General features: G+C 40.3%; 1 protein-coding gene across 2 annotated transcripts in view; it reads right to left on the reverse strand.

Moving 5' to 3' along the window:
- Nucleotides 1-16,228, reverse strand: part of HTR4 (5-hydroxytryptamine receptor 4) — a 338,048-nt gene that overhangs the window by 209,099 nt on the left and 112,721 nt on the right. For both annotated transcript variants that reach the window (XM_028493352.2, XM_028493351.2), the window contains exon 3: nt 3,545-3,787. The gene's annotated coding sequence lies outside the window, so the exon portion shown is untranslated. The remainder of the gene's footprint in view (nt 1-3,544; nt 3,788-16,228) is intronic.

Here is a 16,228-nt window from a genome sequence, read left to right on the forward strand (position 1 = left end):
ATGGCTGACATCTTTGGATTCCAGGTACATGTGTAGAATCCCTTTGGGGTCTCCCATAGATAATAAGGGGGCACTTACAATAGGATGGTTAGTGGATGATCTGAACTATCATTTTATGTTTAAGGAAGGGCAACCCGGGTAGCTAGGGGGTTGGCAAATATCTGTCCCACAAAAGTTTTACTAGTTTCCTCTGTGGCAGACCCTGTGCTCAACCATGGGGATATGATGAATAAGATAAGAGGATGGATCCCTCTTTTCAAAGCACCCAGAGCCAAAAAATACAGGAGATAGGGTTGGACACAGATAATTTCAACATATTGTAAAAGTTAATAAGGTAGCACAAGTGGTAAATGGAGCTCATGGTATGTATTATTGTTATTATTTTATTATTACATAACAAACATTTATTGAGTGCATATGATTTGCTAATCACATCGCTAAAAAAGGTTAAGGGACTTGGTATTGAGATGACATGACATGGCTAGAAAGGGTCAGAGTCAAGGTTAGAATTCAGGCTGTCTGACTTTAAAGATTTTGCTGAGAACAACCATGAAATAAAAATCATAACAATAATAATAACAATATATAAGCAACATTAATGGTTGATGATATTATATGTATTGGGCGCTTAACTATCTCATACTATTTCAAGAGCTATTATGCAGAGAGACACAATAAAATCGGGCTGGATTTTTCATGCATGAGAAAGCGAAACAGGGGCCAGGATATTATGGAGAAACAATTCAGCTTGGTGTAAGACTGTCTCAACATTTGGAGCCGTCTAGCACTGTAAGTATAAAAGCACAGGCTGGGTGCCATCTGCCAGGAATGCTGAAGCAAGAACCCCTGTTCCAGGTGCAAGGTTCAACATCACCTCTGCTACTCCCCCAGCTCACTGATTCTCTCACGCTGAAATTTGAAAATCTCAGTCTCTTTTGCCAGCTCCTTCTCTGGCTAACACTTACATGTCAAAGCCCTTCCTCTTCTTTTACTCTCTATAGGCCCCTATACTATTTCATCCACTGTGCTTGCTTTATCATTTGCATGCTAACAGGTCCCAAATTTTACACTCTAGCCCAGAATTCTTTTCAGATCTCCAGACCTACATCTTGGATATAAGATATCCAGGCTGCTGCTGGTCTTGGGAGCACTTGGTCTAATTTGGCCTAGATGACCATGGAAAAGACCTCTATGGAAAAACACAAAAAGAGGTGAATCAGTTTAAACAGGATCTTAGAAAACTTATAGAAATGGTAAAGGTGTTTGGTGGTGTTTAAAAACAGAAGGATTGGGGGACTTCCCTGGCAGTCCAGTGGTTAAGACTCCACACTTCCACTGCAGGGGGCACAGGTTTGATCCCGGGTCGGGGAACTGAGATCCTGCGTGCCGTGCGGCGTGGCCAAACAACAACAGCAGCAACAACAAAACTAGAAGGATTTTAACTTGAGTGGCACAGATTTGCTTCTTTGACCACCTAGCATACCATTTGGATGTTCAAGGACAATATTTATAATATCATAATGATTTAAATGTTATTTTCTGTTTTAAGCTTCTAGAATCAGCCTAGGGACATTTAAGAAGACTTAACTAGGATGGTCAGAACGTGTATTTCTCAATCTCAACATTATATAAATAAAGGTAAAACTGGCAAAGTTTGAGAGGTAAAAGTGAGAAGGTGTGGTAAATGGTTAAACGTGTGGTAAATGTCCTTATCATACAACGTGGGAGTCAAGAGATGTCCATCCCTGTGATTAATGGAATAAGAAATGAAGGTTTAATTGTGCTATTTAAAGTTGTAGAGGTGACCAGAGAAGGAATTGAGAATATGATATTGGGAGGTCAATAAACAACCACAAATGAAGAAATAAAAAATGTCCTTCTCTGGGCAATGAGGTGTAGGATACAATATCATGAAATACTCCAGCCAACTCTGTCATTCTAGGCAGAGTCCATCTGTGGGTAAAAACAATGCATGAGGAGAAGGAGCCAAAGGATCTCTGAGAAATGGAACGAAAGTCCGATGATGTTATCAGCTGGATCAAACTTTACCTGAAGCCATAGATAAACCTTGAATTATTTAGTTATGTAAAGCAATATATTTCCTGATTGCCTACACAGTAGTCTTCATTCTATAGGTAATAAAACCCCAATTTTATTCAGTGGTGCACTGATCCCAAATAAATGACTACATTCTCAAACTCGCAGAACTTGGCTGAGCTCTGCCCAATGAAATTTAAATAGATGTTCTGTATGGAACTTCCAGGAAGATTCCTTCAAGTTTCTTGATGGGGCTAGAGCATGCCATCTTTGTTTTGCTCCTTACTCCTTCCTGTTGTGTGGATGGAGGAGCTCCAGAAGCAAGCATTTTGAAACCTTGAAAATGGAAGCCATGAGGAAGTGGGGAAATTAGAGCCCAGGTCCCTGATGAATGTGGAGCTTACATAGCAAAGACTGACTGCATATCTTCAGGCATCTTTTTACCCAAGAAAATAAATGATAAAGTGTTTAAACTACTATTAATTTGTATTTTCTATTATATTCAGTAAACCTATTCCTAACCAATACAGCTGATGTTTCTGTAATTTGCAAAACTGAACAGTCCTGATAGATGAACTCAAACGAAAAATTCTCTTCTCTGGAGACAACTGATTCTTGGATAGTTGAAAAAATAGACAGATGACTATCTCTTTCCTATAAGCACTGCATTATTTGATTTTTTACAACTTTGATGTAAATAATAAAATATGAAGACAATATAATAAGTCATGGAGAGGCCACAGAGTAAGAAGTAAAACACCAAAATACATGATTTAGGGGAGCTCTAGGGCTACCACACATGAAGATTAATGTTATACAGAATGCAGGATAATTCTCCATCTAAGAGAAATTTTAAATTATGGAAGAAATCACTAGAAAGCACTGTGTACATGTATATACACACATACAAACATATTCAAACAGGTCTCATAGACTACTAAATGATATGTAAAAATATTCACAAAATAATATGAAGAGAAAAAAGTAGAATGCCTAACAGCACATTTAATAGCATCCTACTTGTAGAAATGCCTGTGGTACAGGACTAAAAATGTATGAGGAATTTCCCGAGGAATTTCCCCAAATATTAGCAGTAGATGTCTCTGGGTGGCAGAATCATAGTTGATGCTTGCTTTTTTTATTTATACTTTTCAGCATTTGTCAAATTTTCTACATATCTTACTTAATGATCAGAAAAAAGCAATATACTTTTTTCCAAATGTGTTTAAAATATTTTTTAATTGAAAAGAGTCCTGAGCATTTATAACACAGCAATTTTGGAACGCCAGCTGGCATCAGCTGTGTTGAAGGAAACTAGAGCAGGGGATATGACCACACCTGGGCTCAGAGTGATGGGAAAAGAAGCAGCCTGGCCCCAAAGGCTAACTGGGCTGTCCTCACATTCGTGCCGAGGGCCACACTCTCAGGGCTAAGAGCAGCAGGTGTAGCCTGAGAGTGCATTCCACATACTCTAAACAGACATGAACATAGGAACACAGCAACTCACCTCCATGAATGGGCAGCTAGCCCCAGGCAGCCAGGTTTTACTGTGGCTTCTTTCAACCTCTATTCAGGGATGGACCCAGGAAAGTGGAGTCGGGTAAACAGAGGAGCACGTGACAGGGGCATGAAGTGGCACACACTCGGGGCTGGTGTCCTTCTGCACACATAGTTGATAAAGCCTGGCTTTGTGTGTTTTACAGCTTCCAGTATCTTTTTGATCCAGAAGGCAGCCTGGGTCATAAAGTACCTTGAGGAAAGACAAGGAAAGAAGGTACAAAGTTGATATAGGTATCTCTTGTTGGTGCCAGTAATTACAACAAACTCCAGATTAAGAACACAACGTCAAAGAGGCACCTTTTTAAAAAATTTTTATTTTATAGTGGAGTATAGTTGATTTACAATGTTGTGTTGTTTGTGTTGTATTAATGTTTGCTGTACAATGTTCAGGTGTAGAGCAAAGTGATTCAGTTAAACACATACATATATCCACTTTTTCAAATTCTTTTTCCATTTTGGTTATTACAGAATATTGAGTAGAGCTCCCTGTGCTATACAGTAGGTCCTTGTTGGTTATCTATTTTATGTATAATAAAATGTATATGAAGAGTCACCTTTGAAATGAATTAGCCAATTGACTTTTAAACACAAAGCAAAATCATCATGATTTTAGGGAGAAAATGAAACACTGTAAATGTCTACTAAGTCTGGGCAGAGTGATTTGTGACGTGTGTGAACACATGTATGAGTGTGCATGTGTGTGCGCGGGCACACGGGCATGCATTGCTGTGACAGGCAAGATGCTTTAGGCAGAATGGAAACTCACCTTCCATCACAGAGCTTAACATTTTGTCACTTTCCTTTGCCTTTGGTAGTTAATAAAATCAATTTTGCAGTAATCGTAGAAGTCCCTGCTCCAAGGGAATGACTTTTTCCTTTAAACTGGGTATATGTTCTTTTCAAAGAGAAATGAGATCAGAATTGGAGGCAAAGATAGTTGAGGAGTTAGTCCATAGTACTGTGGCTACCAGAGAAAGGTGGATTCGGTGAGAGAGAACCACGGAAGCATACCCATGGTATCTATGTCTTGAAAAGTACTTGTGTATTTCATCATTCATAGGAATTGAAGCTACACAGAGAGCATCCAAGTTACAAGCTTTATAACACCGGACAAGCTACTTCCCCTCCATAGACTTCATTTCTAAAATGAGCATAACCATGATACCTACCATAGGATTGCAGTAAAGATTAAATTAGATAATACATGTAAGTGCTAAGGTACATTATCAGGCATGTGAAATTTACTCAATAATGAGTTATTACTATTATTATCCCTCTTCAATCATAAAATGAGGGATGAGACTAGACAGTCCCTCCCAGCTTTGATATTTTAGCATATCACTGTCCAACAGAAATATACATATGCTACATAATTTTAAATGTTCTAATAGCCACATTTTACAAAGTAAAAAGAAACAGCTGAAATTCATTTTAATATGTTTTATTTAATTGTATACATATGAAAGAAAGATCATTTCAGCATGTAATCAATATAAAAACCATTAATGAGATATTTTGCATTCTTTTTCTTGTACTCAGTCTTTGAAGTTGAGTGTGGGTGACACTTAGAGCACAGCTCAACTCAGACTAGTTCCATTTCATGTGCCCAATAGCCACACATGGCATATTGAAGAGTACAGTTCTAGAATAACAATGAGTCCAGTTTTAAACTTATTCAATTTGTTTTGGCTGAAGGACATCTAGAAAGCAATGCCTCCAAGTTATTTAAAGATTAAGCATTGGTACCTTGGATGAGAGATTAGGTTAGAAATGGAAATGAAGCAGCTAATCACGTTGTTAATGCCACAAGCATGGATGACCACTACCAAGCCTGAAATCCTTCCTAGGAGGTCATCTGTTAGGTTAAGGCATTTTTAGGTCCACAAAAAGTTACAGGAAAATATGTTGCCTTGAAGAACAGTTGCTACCACTATTTGGATTTCTCCATGGGTTGATGAGAGAGGAGGAGAAATTATATTATGCTTTCATTCCTGATTAAAGCCCAGTTACTTAACAGTGACTGTATCCTATTTACTTATTTATTTTTTTAAGTTTTTTTCTTTAAAAATTACTTAGCTACAGGTAACTTGTCTAATTTTTTTTAGTAAATTTATTTTATTTTATTTATTTATTTTTGGCTGTGTTGGGTCTTTGTTGCTGCGCACGGTCTTTCTCTAGTTGCAGCGAGCAGGGGCTACTCTTCATTATGGTGCACGGGCTTCTCATTGCGGTGGCTTTTCTTGTTGTGGAGCACCGGCTCTAGGCACGCAGGCTCAGTAGTTATGCCTCGAGGGCTCTAAAGCGCAGGCTCAGTAGTTGTGGCGCACGGGCTTAGTTGCTCCGCGGCATGCAGGATCTTCCCAGACCAGGGCTCGAACCCGTGTCCCCTGCACTGGCAGGCGGATTCTTACCCACTGTGCCACCAGGGAAGTCCCCCTGTTTATTTTTAATAATAATTAAAAGTTAATAGACAAGCAGAGTTGTAATAATCATCAAAGGAATGTAAAGATAGTTTTATGTTGGTACTTGAACCAGAAAAACACTGACAGTGAATTGTGAAGCAAAAGAGACAATCATGATGTGTGTTTGTGTGTGTGTGTGTGTGTGTGTGTGTGTGTGTGTGTGTGTGTATGACCAGTGAGGCCACATGACCTGCTCAGGAAGGACTGACTTTGCTGTTGACTCAGAAATCCAAAAAGATTTCGAGGAGACATACACTGGAGAACAGGGAGGAACAAGGAGATAGAATTGCAGGGCAGGAATTGATAAGATAATGAAACTGTCACCAGATACTTTGATCTACCCCAAAGGGGCTATCTAATGAGCCTTCTCACAGCCCATAGAACAGAGTCGCCCCAAATTAAATCATTTTCAGGGCTCTACACACAGTGGAAACTGCTTACTCTCATGGCATCCATCTATGACAACTAGACTGTGAAATGTAAAGTGATTACACCTTTGAATCAATTTATTTTGTCTTTTGATGAGTAAAATGAATGGATTAAGTGCCCAGACGTTGATTCTACCATACGTAGATTTGGAGTCTGGCTCCACCATCTGACCTGGAGCCTAATCTCTCTAAACCTCGACTTACTGAAATGGAAATATGGCGGCCCATCATTCACAGGAGTGTTGTAAGGCTTGAGCGAGGCATGCAAGCCTCTAGGCTCAGTGCCAGGCACCTCGTTGTTACTATCATTTGTTCTAAACTCTCTCCCTACAAGGTTTTAACTTGGCAGATCATAACCAAGAATAAGCATATGGATGATTCTATACATTTTGCTCCATATTATGCATTTAATTATGTTGGGTAGTTCCCGGGAAAGAATCAATAAAAATACCAACAAGGTAGGCAATTTTTAAAAACATTATTACCATATGTTCAAACATAGAAGTAGAAGGGGAAAATGTATTCTGGCTTCATGAGGAGAATCTTTAAGGTAGTATTGTGATTCCCACTGTGACACAATAGAATCTTCTGGGGATGGGAATTCAATATAAGGAAATTAAGTTCTGAGCCTCATTCAAGGGAGTTTAGCTATTAAAATATGAACATATGGCCGCACTTATCAGATAGTTCCTGGTCCTGAGAAACTACTCTGGCTTCCCCTCTATGTACCTCAGATTTCTCATCTGTAAAGCAAGAGCATTGTACTAAGATCCCGCATTCCCTTCTGCTTCTCACATCTTAGGATTCTATGTCTGTAGCAGAATTGAGTTCTGCAGATTCAATTAATGAGCATTTGACAGATGAAAATAATTAGCTTTTGAAGGTCCTTCCTTGCCTGGGAAGGGAGATCCTCCCTATCTTTCTGGGATTATAGGATGCACAATCAAAAGGAAATGATGTGTGTGAGGGTAACAGAAGGAACATGAGGATATGGGGAGAGAGAGGGCAGAGAAACTGGAAGGGAGAATCTGCAGTTTGAGAGGTAGCTAGGAGAAAGCAGGAAAAGAGAGAACTTGAAAGTCCTTAGGGATTATGTTTCCACTTCAGTTGTTGAGACATATTTACAAAGGATTTGGTTTATTTTTAAATGACTGTACATAGCTGGATGTGTTCTGATAAAACACTAGTCCTAGACCATCCAGGACACCCCCCTCTACCACCCCCTAACCTGTGGCATTATCAGCCTTCCTACTGGCTGCAGAGAGTCCAACAGTCACCTGGTCAGGTTTACCCCCTTTCAGACTGATACACCCCTCCCCACCCCACATGTACTCTAAGGCAGCGGTCCCCAACCTTTTTGGCACCAGGAACTGGTTTCGCGGAAGACAATTTTTCCACAGACCTCGGGGGCGGGGCTGTGGTGATGGTTCAGGCTATGTGAACGATGGGGACCGATGGGGGCGGCAGATGAAGCTTTGCTCGCTTGCCCGCTGCTCACCTCCTGCCGTGCAGCCCGGTTCCTAAGAGGCCAAGGTCCAGGGGTTGGGGACCCCTGCTCTAAGGTACTCTCTTACATGATATTATTGAATACATCCCAAAGGTGGCTATTCAACCTTTTTGATCTGGGAAAACCTAAGATGACAAAAGTCTAGTTATTTCCTTTTCTTACATAGTTCACAATTTTCTTTACCTAGACTCATGTCAATCGTTTGCACAGGACATAAGCAATGGGCAGGATGTATTTTTTACTTTTCGGAGGTTTAATTCCTCTCTTTTTTTTCCTTGTGTGCTTCAACTCTTCTTAATGATTTTAAATTGAAATTGGAAAATAATTAACAATTGATGAGAGAGTTCCTCCCACTCTCCCTCCCTTCCGTTTTTTGGGTAGCTACAGGACAATATTCAAACACAGTTCAGGCACTGTCTCTCCAGAAGCTCTTTTGACTTCTCTCTTTGCACTTGACACCTTGTGCAAAGCCCATCATATCACTTACTACACTATTTTGAAATGACTCAGGTAGTGGCCACCAATCTCCCTGGTAAGCACTATCTCATTCACCTCCTTTTCCACAATGCCAGGCACAGTATCTGGCACTGAGCAAGTCCCAGCAAGTACTTGTTATCCTCAACCATCTGATGAACAGTGAATTTTGAAGCAGTTCCTGAAGAATCCCTTAGGTCCATTTTCCTTTACTGAAGCCCAAAGGGGTGGGGAAAATAGGGAAAGTCTCTCTCTAGGTTCACATGGGAACCAAAATAAATGCAGTAACAATTAGAAGAGAAATGAACATACTACAAATATCATTTTACAAAGTAAAAAGAATGTCACTTCTTTAAGTATTCACGTTATATTTGCTGCCCTTTCTTTTAAGAAAATGTTTAAGACAGCTTATAAAACAATAGCTTTTTATTACTTACAAAGCTTACCTCCTTTATCCTAATAATACAATTTATTTGTATAGTGTTACGGACCAAATGTTTATGTCCCCCCAAAATTCATTTGTTGAAATCCTAACTCCCAATATGATGGTGGAGCCTTTGGGATGTAATTAGGTCACGAGGATGGAGCCATCATGAAAGAGATTTGTGTCCTTGTAAGAACAGACAGGAGAGAAATGATCTTTCTCTCAGCCATATGAGGATGACTGAGAAGCTGGCAGTCTGCAAACTAGGAAGAGGACTCTCATCAGACACCAGAACTGCAGGCACCTTGATCTTGGACTTCCCAGCCTCCAAGAACTGTGAGAAATAAATGTCTGTTGTTTAAGTCCCCCAGTCTACGATATTCTGTTATAGCAGCCCAAACTGACTGTGACAGAACAAAAAATATATAGGTCCCTGCAGGGTCTGTATCTATGACCCTCTCTCTCTTCTTTTCATTTATTCAATCAGACTTTTTTTTTTTTTTTTTTTACAAGAGCAAACAACAACCTGCCAGACACCACGGCCAGCTCTGGGGACACAACCATGAGTAAGAGGAGTTCTTCCCTCACAGAGTTCACAGTCTAACACGAGAAATAGACAACTTAAAAAGCAAGCAAACAAATAAACACATCCTTACCAACTGCACAGGGGAGGTGCAGGAACTAGAAAGGAGCTCTGATGGAGACTAATAGAGGAAGAGTGGGGATGGGCATCTCTTAGGATGAGGCATCTAAGATGAGAAGGGTCTGGTCTATGAAGAGCTGGGGGAGGACTGTTCCAGGCAGGTGCAAAGAGCTGCAGGCAGAGAGACTCAGAGGGCTGAGGAATGGAAAGAAGGTTCATGTGGCCCTTAGCAGAGTACAAAAGAAGGAAACTATGTGTGGTGGAGAGGATTTCAGTCACTGAAGCACTATTAAGCAGGAGTGTGTCATAATCCAATATACATTTCAAAGATCATGTGGTTGCTGCACAGCAAACAGTTTTGACAGGGTGAGTAACAACATGTGAAAGCCAGGCATGAGATTTTCAAGAATTTCAACAAGAGCTAGTGGTGGTTTAGACAAGGATAGTGGCAGTAGAGACAGAGAGATGTAAATGCGCTTGAGGAATATTTTGAAAGGACTTCTTGTGTCATTTCTCTGTTCAAAACCCTTTGATGGCTCTTCTTATGACTCAGTGTAAGGTAAGGGTCCTGCAGGATCTGCCCCTCCTCTCACCTCTCTGCTCTCATCACCCACCCATTCCAACCACACTCACCTCCTTGCTGTTTCTTGAACATTAAAGCCATGCTGTCAGCTATTCTCTTCCCTCTGCCTGAAATAATTTTCCCCAGGATGTTTCACCAGTTTCCTCTCATGGTTCACGCCTTCAACTCTTCTCCCCTTTGCGCAAATGAATCTCATTAAAGCCCTCCATGACCACGTTCTTTAAGACTGCATGCCCCCACGCTGGCAATCCTTATAACCCTTCCTGCCTTAATGTTCTTCTTGGCACTTTCCACCTTCTAACATGTTGTGTTATTTTGTTTTTTATTTTTTTCACTGTCCGACTCCTTGCACTGGAATGGGAGAAGCTTCCATGAGATACCCAGAATGTGGAACAGAGTGTGCTACATGATAGGCACTCAACAAATTTTGTTTTATAAATGTAGGGGGTCAGGGAAGGAATCAAGAATGATTCCCAGGTTTCAGGTATAAACAATTGGGTTATGCTTTTTAATGAGATGGGCAAAACTAGGGAGGGGATTGTTTTTATCCTATGATAGAATGAAAACAAATTCAGCACCATTTTATTCTATGATAAAGTTAGTGTTTAGAATAAAATGGGTTTGAACTTGTTTTCTTCCACAAAGTGGGAAATACTGATTTTGTAGAAACTTTGAGAGATCTAAGTAGAACAGCTAAAGGGAGAGTTTGATTCTCCCTTTCTTGAGCTCTCTCCCTTCTCCCTCCTTCCCTCCACTACTTGCTCCCTTCCTACACACATTCTTGGGCCTTCCTCATCCTGAAGCAGCCTCCACCTTCTTCCAGAATGAGCCCTACATCTTAACTCTTCCCCTTGTTGCCTACTAGCACTTCCTACATTTGCTTATATCTGTCACTTCCAACCATTCATAATCTGCCTTCTGAGTCCCCTGCAAACAAACACAGTAACTTTATCATAGAATAAATCCTTCTAGTAATTTTCCTCAATTTATCCTTCCAAACTACTCTCTCACTTAAAACTACATGAACTATCCCCTGGGCTAACAAATCTAGAGCAAACACATACTCCCCTTCACCTACTTGTTCAGGTCTTTTTCTCTTTAGTAGGCTCACCTCATTCCTCTCCATTATCCCTTTCAATTACGCATGGGATTTAAGCTGCAGTGACATGAGATAACTAGTGGCTTTGGACCAAAAAGACTGCTAGAAATCCTTTGGTGAATAAAATAACACTGGTATTTCATTGCAGAGCCATGAACTCATAAAAATGCATTTTTAATTGCTCGCTTAACACTTTCATCTTGATGTCAGGCATCCTGCTCCTTGCTGGCCTGTTAGAAGAGAACTCTTTAAATTTTCTGTTTGAATGATACACTGTTGTGGAGAGGATTAAATGGGGGTAATACATACTAAGCAATTAGGTCTGTGTCTGGTGTCTAACAGATGCTCAATAAATGTTAACTGTTCCGAACTATAAAAGCCTTCTCCCTCTGCCTGTTAATCAGATTGGGGCTCATCCAAAGAGAAGTCCCCCAAAAGGATCTTCAAGATCAAGGTGAAGCCTTCCCCTTCCTTAAAAAATTTCAATTGCCACTTCATACCATAAAGCTTGTTAATCTTCATCTGTTTTCAGCCAGAGACCTAATAAAGGGGTTGAACTTGTTTTCTTAGAGACACTGAAAAATTAATTTTAACAAAACAGGATGGTTAGTAAACTAAGAACAATGCATCTTATAATTGTGCTTTCTCAACTACAGGAGTACAGTGATAAGTAGAAAGTGAGAACGTGAGCCCTGAATAACATCTTAGAAGTCATTTGTCTAATTTTTCATTTTCTTGTTCAAATAGGAAATTAAAGTCGTATAGGAGAAAAGTTATTTGCCTAAGGTTATGTAGTGAGTTTGAGGAGCCAGGATGAAACCAAGGTTTCCAAATCGCCATCCAGTGCCCTTCAGACTTCTTTCCTTCACTGGCAGGAGATTCTTCACAGAGTTGCAGCCAAATCTTATTGTTGGGGTCTCACTCCACACAGGGACAGAGAAAGGGGATCCTCAGTCTGTGGAGGATCCAAGACACGACAGTCCCCCCTCGCTTATGCTAACGTCTCAGGAAAAGAGAGAGGGCCAGAAACCAGTGCAAACTTTCTTGTTGGTCAGGGGCTCCTTAGATTAATTCAGATTTGATCTAAACCAAACGTCAATTTACAGAATCAAGAGCAAGCCAAGGATGGGATAAGGATGGGGAAGGGAAGTGGTATGCATATTCCACCTTGTGCTTCTTTAAGGCAAGGACCATATTTTTGTAATCTTGCATTTCTCAGTATTCATTGAATGAATGAATAAATTCTCAGCCTTTCTCTGGCATTATCCTAAAACAATACGTTAAACATATTCTAAACCTGTCAGAGCATCAGTCAGAGTTATATTAACCTGACAATGTAAGAACTAGACAAAATTAAGAGCTGAAAAATAAAGTTGACCAAAAACTGTGTTCCAAACAAAGGTACCTAATAGACTCATTTTCCAGCTCATTTATCTGATCTAATACAATTTCCCAGTTCTGTGTTTGTCTTAAAAGTCTTCTTATTTTGACAATTTTTAGACAAAACGTACATAGTCCCTCCATTCATGGAGGGAAGACAATAAATAAAATGATCACACAGGGCTTCCCTGGTGGCGCAGTGGTTGAGGGTCCGCCTGCCGATGCAGGGGACACGGGTTCGTGCCCCGGTCCGGGAAGATCCCACATGCCGCGGAGCGGCTGGGCCCGTGAGCCATGGCCGCTGAGCCTGCGCGTCCGGAGCCTGTGCTCCGCAACGGGAGAGGCCACAACAGTGAGAGGCCCGCGTACCACAAGGAAAAAAAAAAAAAGATCACACAAATAAATGTGTAATTACAACTGCAGTAAGTAGTATGAAATAGGGGGAGCTAGGAGCAACAATGACCTAATTAACAGAGGTCAAGTTTTCAGAATGTGGGAAGTGATTCTCTGTTGCAACTCACACTCTTCTCCATGTTTGAGTTCCGAGTTCAGTTCTAACTGCCCTCATTTTAAGACCTGAGCAAGAAATTCTCCTATTGCCTCCACAGTTAGTCTGACTTTTCAAGGGCCATTTTTTAGGGGCCCTGCTTCACTTCAAAGCAGGAGCGGAACAGATAAAAGGAAACTATATTTCATTCATTCATCAAACATTTATGGAGTCCCCACTTTGCTAGAGCTTAGGATACAACGGGTGGTGAAAAGGACGACCATGGTTTCTCTTCTCCTGATGCTTGCAGTTTTGTAGGAGATCGGGTGTAATTACCTGATCTCACAAATAAAGATAGAAATACAAATTATAAGTGCCAAAAAGTACAAGAACCTATGAGAAAACATACTTTAATTCCAATTATGGTTCTTGAAAGGCTTTTCTAAGAACTGAAATTCACATTGAGATTTTCAACCACTTTATTAAGGTATGATTGGCATGCTAAAAAGCTGTACCTATTTAATCTATACAACTCAGTGAGTTTATAAAACTCACCTGAAACCATCACCACCACCATAACCGTAGACATATCAATCATCTCTTAAAGTTTCCTCCTGTTCTCTGTATTATTTTGTGTGTGTGTGGTAAGAACATTTAACATAAATATCTACCCTCTTAGCAAATTTAAAGTGTACAATACAGTAATGTTAGCTATAAGCACCATACTGTATAGTGGATCTCCAGAACTTATTTATCTTGCATAACTGAAACTTTGTATCCTTTGACCATCTCCTCCCCATTTCTCGCTTCCTGGAACCCCTGACAATCACCATTCTACTCTCTGCTTCTTTGAGTTTGATTATTTTAGATTCTGCATGTACGAGAGATTATAAAGTATTTGTCTTTCTGTGTTCAGCTTATTTCAGTCAGCTTAACATCCTCCAGGTCCATCCATGTTGTTGCAAATGGCAGGGTTTCCTTCTTTTTTAATGCTAAAAAATAGCCACATGCTAAAGAATGAAACTGGACCACTATCTCACACCATACACGAAATCAACCAAAACATAAGACCTGCAACCATAAAACTCCTAGAAGAAAACACAGGTAGTAAGCAACTTGACATAAATCTTGGCAATAATTTTTGGATTTGACACCAAAAGCACAGACAACAAAAGCAAAAATATACAAGTGGGGCTATAGCAAACTAAAAAGTGTCTGCACAGCAAAGGAAACCATCAACAAAATAAAAAGGCAACCTACAGAAGAGGAGAAAATATTTGCCATATAACATATAGGCCGTATATCTAATAGGAGGTTAATAACCAAAATATATAAAGAACTCAAGCAATTCAACAGCAAATTAAAAAATAGCATGATTTTAAAATGGACAAAGGACTTGAATAGGCATTTCTCCAAAGAAGACATACAGATGGCCAACGGGTATACAAAAACGTGCCAGCATCACTAATCACCAGGGAAATGCACATCAAAACTTGATGACATATCACCTCACACCTGTCAGAATGGCTATTACCAAGAAGATGAGAGGTAACAAGTGCTGGCAAGAATGTAGAGAAAAGGGAACACTTCTGCGCTGGTGGTGGGAAAGTAAATTGGTACAGACATCATGGAAAGCAGTATGGAGGTTCCTTAAAAAATCAAAAATAGAATTACCAAATTTGAGATTCAAAGAATATGTAATAGTTAACAAAGCAGAGAGGAGTGATGCCATGTTATAAATACTGAAAAGACAGTATCATCAAGCCAGGTTGTTCCTGGCAAATCACTTGACATAATGATTTAAACTGTAAATTGGAGAGAATTGAGTATTCCAAAGTAATGAGTTAAATTGCTAGGGCCAGTGAGCCAAATCCAGCCCTACTGCCTATTTTTGTACAGCTCATGAGATAAGATTGATTTTTACTTTTTAAATGGTTGGAAAAAAATCCAAAGAAGAAGAATAGTTCATGACATATGAAGATGATATGAAATGCAAATTTCAGTTCCATAAATAAAGTTTCATTGCAACATGGCCACACCCCTTCTTTTACATGTTGTCTATGGCTCCTTTCATGCTACAGCAGCAGAACTGAGTAGTTGCGACAGAGAATATATGGCCTGCAAAGCCTAAAATATTTGCTATCTGGCCCTTTACAGAAAAAGTTTGCCATAAATTTTTTTCTGGATTATAAGAAAGTGTTTCTTTTGAGAAGATAAAATTGTCAGTATTGAAGTTGCTGCTTGAGGGAAGCATTTAAATGTTTAGAGGAGTAGAACTATATTGGTTCCAGGAAAAGTGCCTTCAACCTGTGTAAAGGTGATTGGCCTGCTCTCTGGCCCCAGGTGTCCCTAAGAGATAACTGAGGCCTCAGTTGAAGCCTTCACTCCCATATCATAAGCCACTTTGCCCCTGCTAGGATGAGGCAGTTACTTGCAGGGGTAGGAACATGTGAGTTCCACTTGCAGTACCCCATCTGGGAAAAAAACAAAAACAAAAACAATGTGGGACATGTCATCTCCCATGTCAGAAGCAGACAGCCAGCATCTGGTGACATCAAGGCTGCCAGGGCCTGGGATCCTCACTTCCTTCATCCTGCTGCTCCGACACAGGAAGGGTAAAAAGGAGGTTGCATTCTTTGCAGTACTAACATTCTCTACACCCCTCTGCCAGGGTCAGTGGCTCTGAGGTAGAGGGTGTGAGCAAAGAAAGGCATACATGTGTGAATCTGAGAATTTGCAGAAACAGGGCTAAGAAGTTCAAAACAGAAAATAATCCTGCTTTAGTCTCCACCTTGGGAAGGAACATTATAAAGAGGGGAAGAGTATACCAGGCAGAGGGAACAGCATGCTTGTTGTTTCCCAAGTGAGAAGGAGCTTGATGTGGTGAAGAACAGCAAAGAGGCTGGTGTGGCAGGAGCTCAAAGAGCAAGGAAGAGAGTACAGGAGATGAGGTCAAAGAAAGGCTGGAGTCAGATTATATGAGGCCGTCTTAGGATATTGAACTTCATCATAAGTGTCAACAGAAATCGTGGAAGGGTTTTGTGGGGTTTTTTTTTTTTTTTTTTTTTTTTTTGCGGTACGCGGGCCTCTCACTGTTGCAGCCCCTCCCGTTGCGGAGCACAGGCTCCGGACGCACAGGCCCAG

The sequence above is a fragment of the Physeter macrocephalus genome, chromosome 8 (genome assembly GCF_002837175.3).
Source record: "Physeter macrocephalus isolate SW-GA chromosome 8, ASM283717v5, whole genome shotgun sequence".
NCBI lineage: Eukaryota > Metazoa > Chordata > Mammalia > Artiodactyla > Physeteridae > Physeter > Physeter macrocephalus.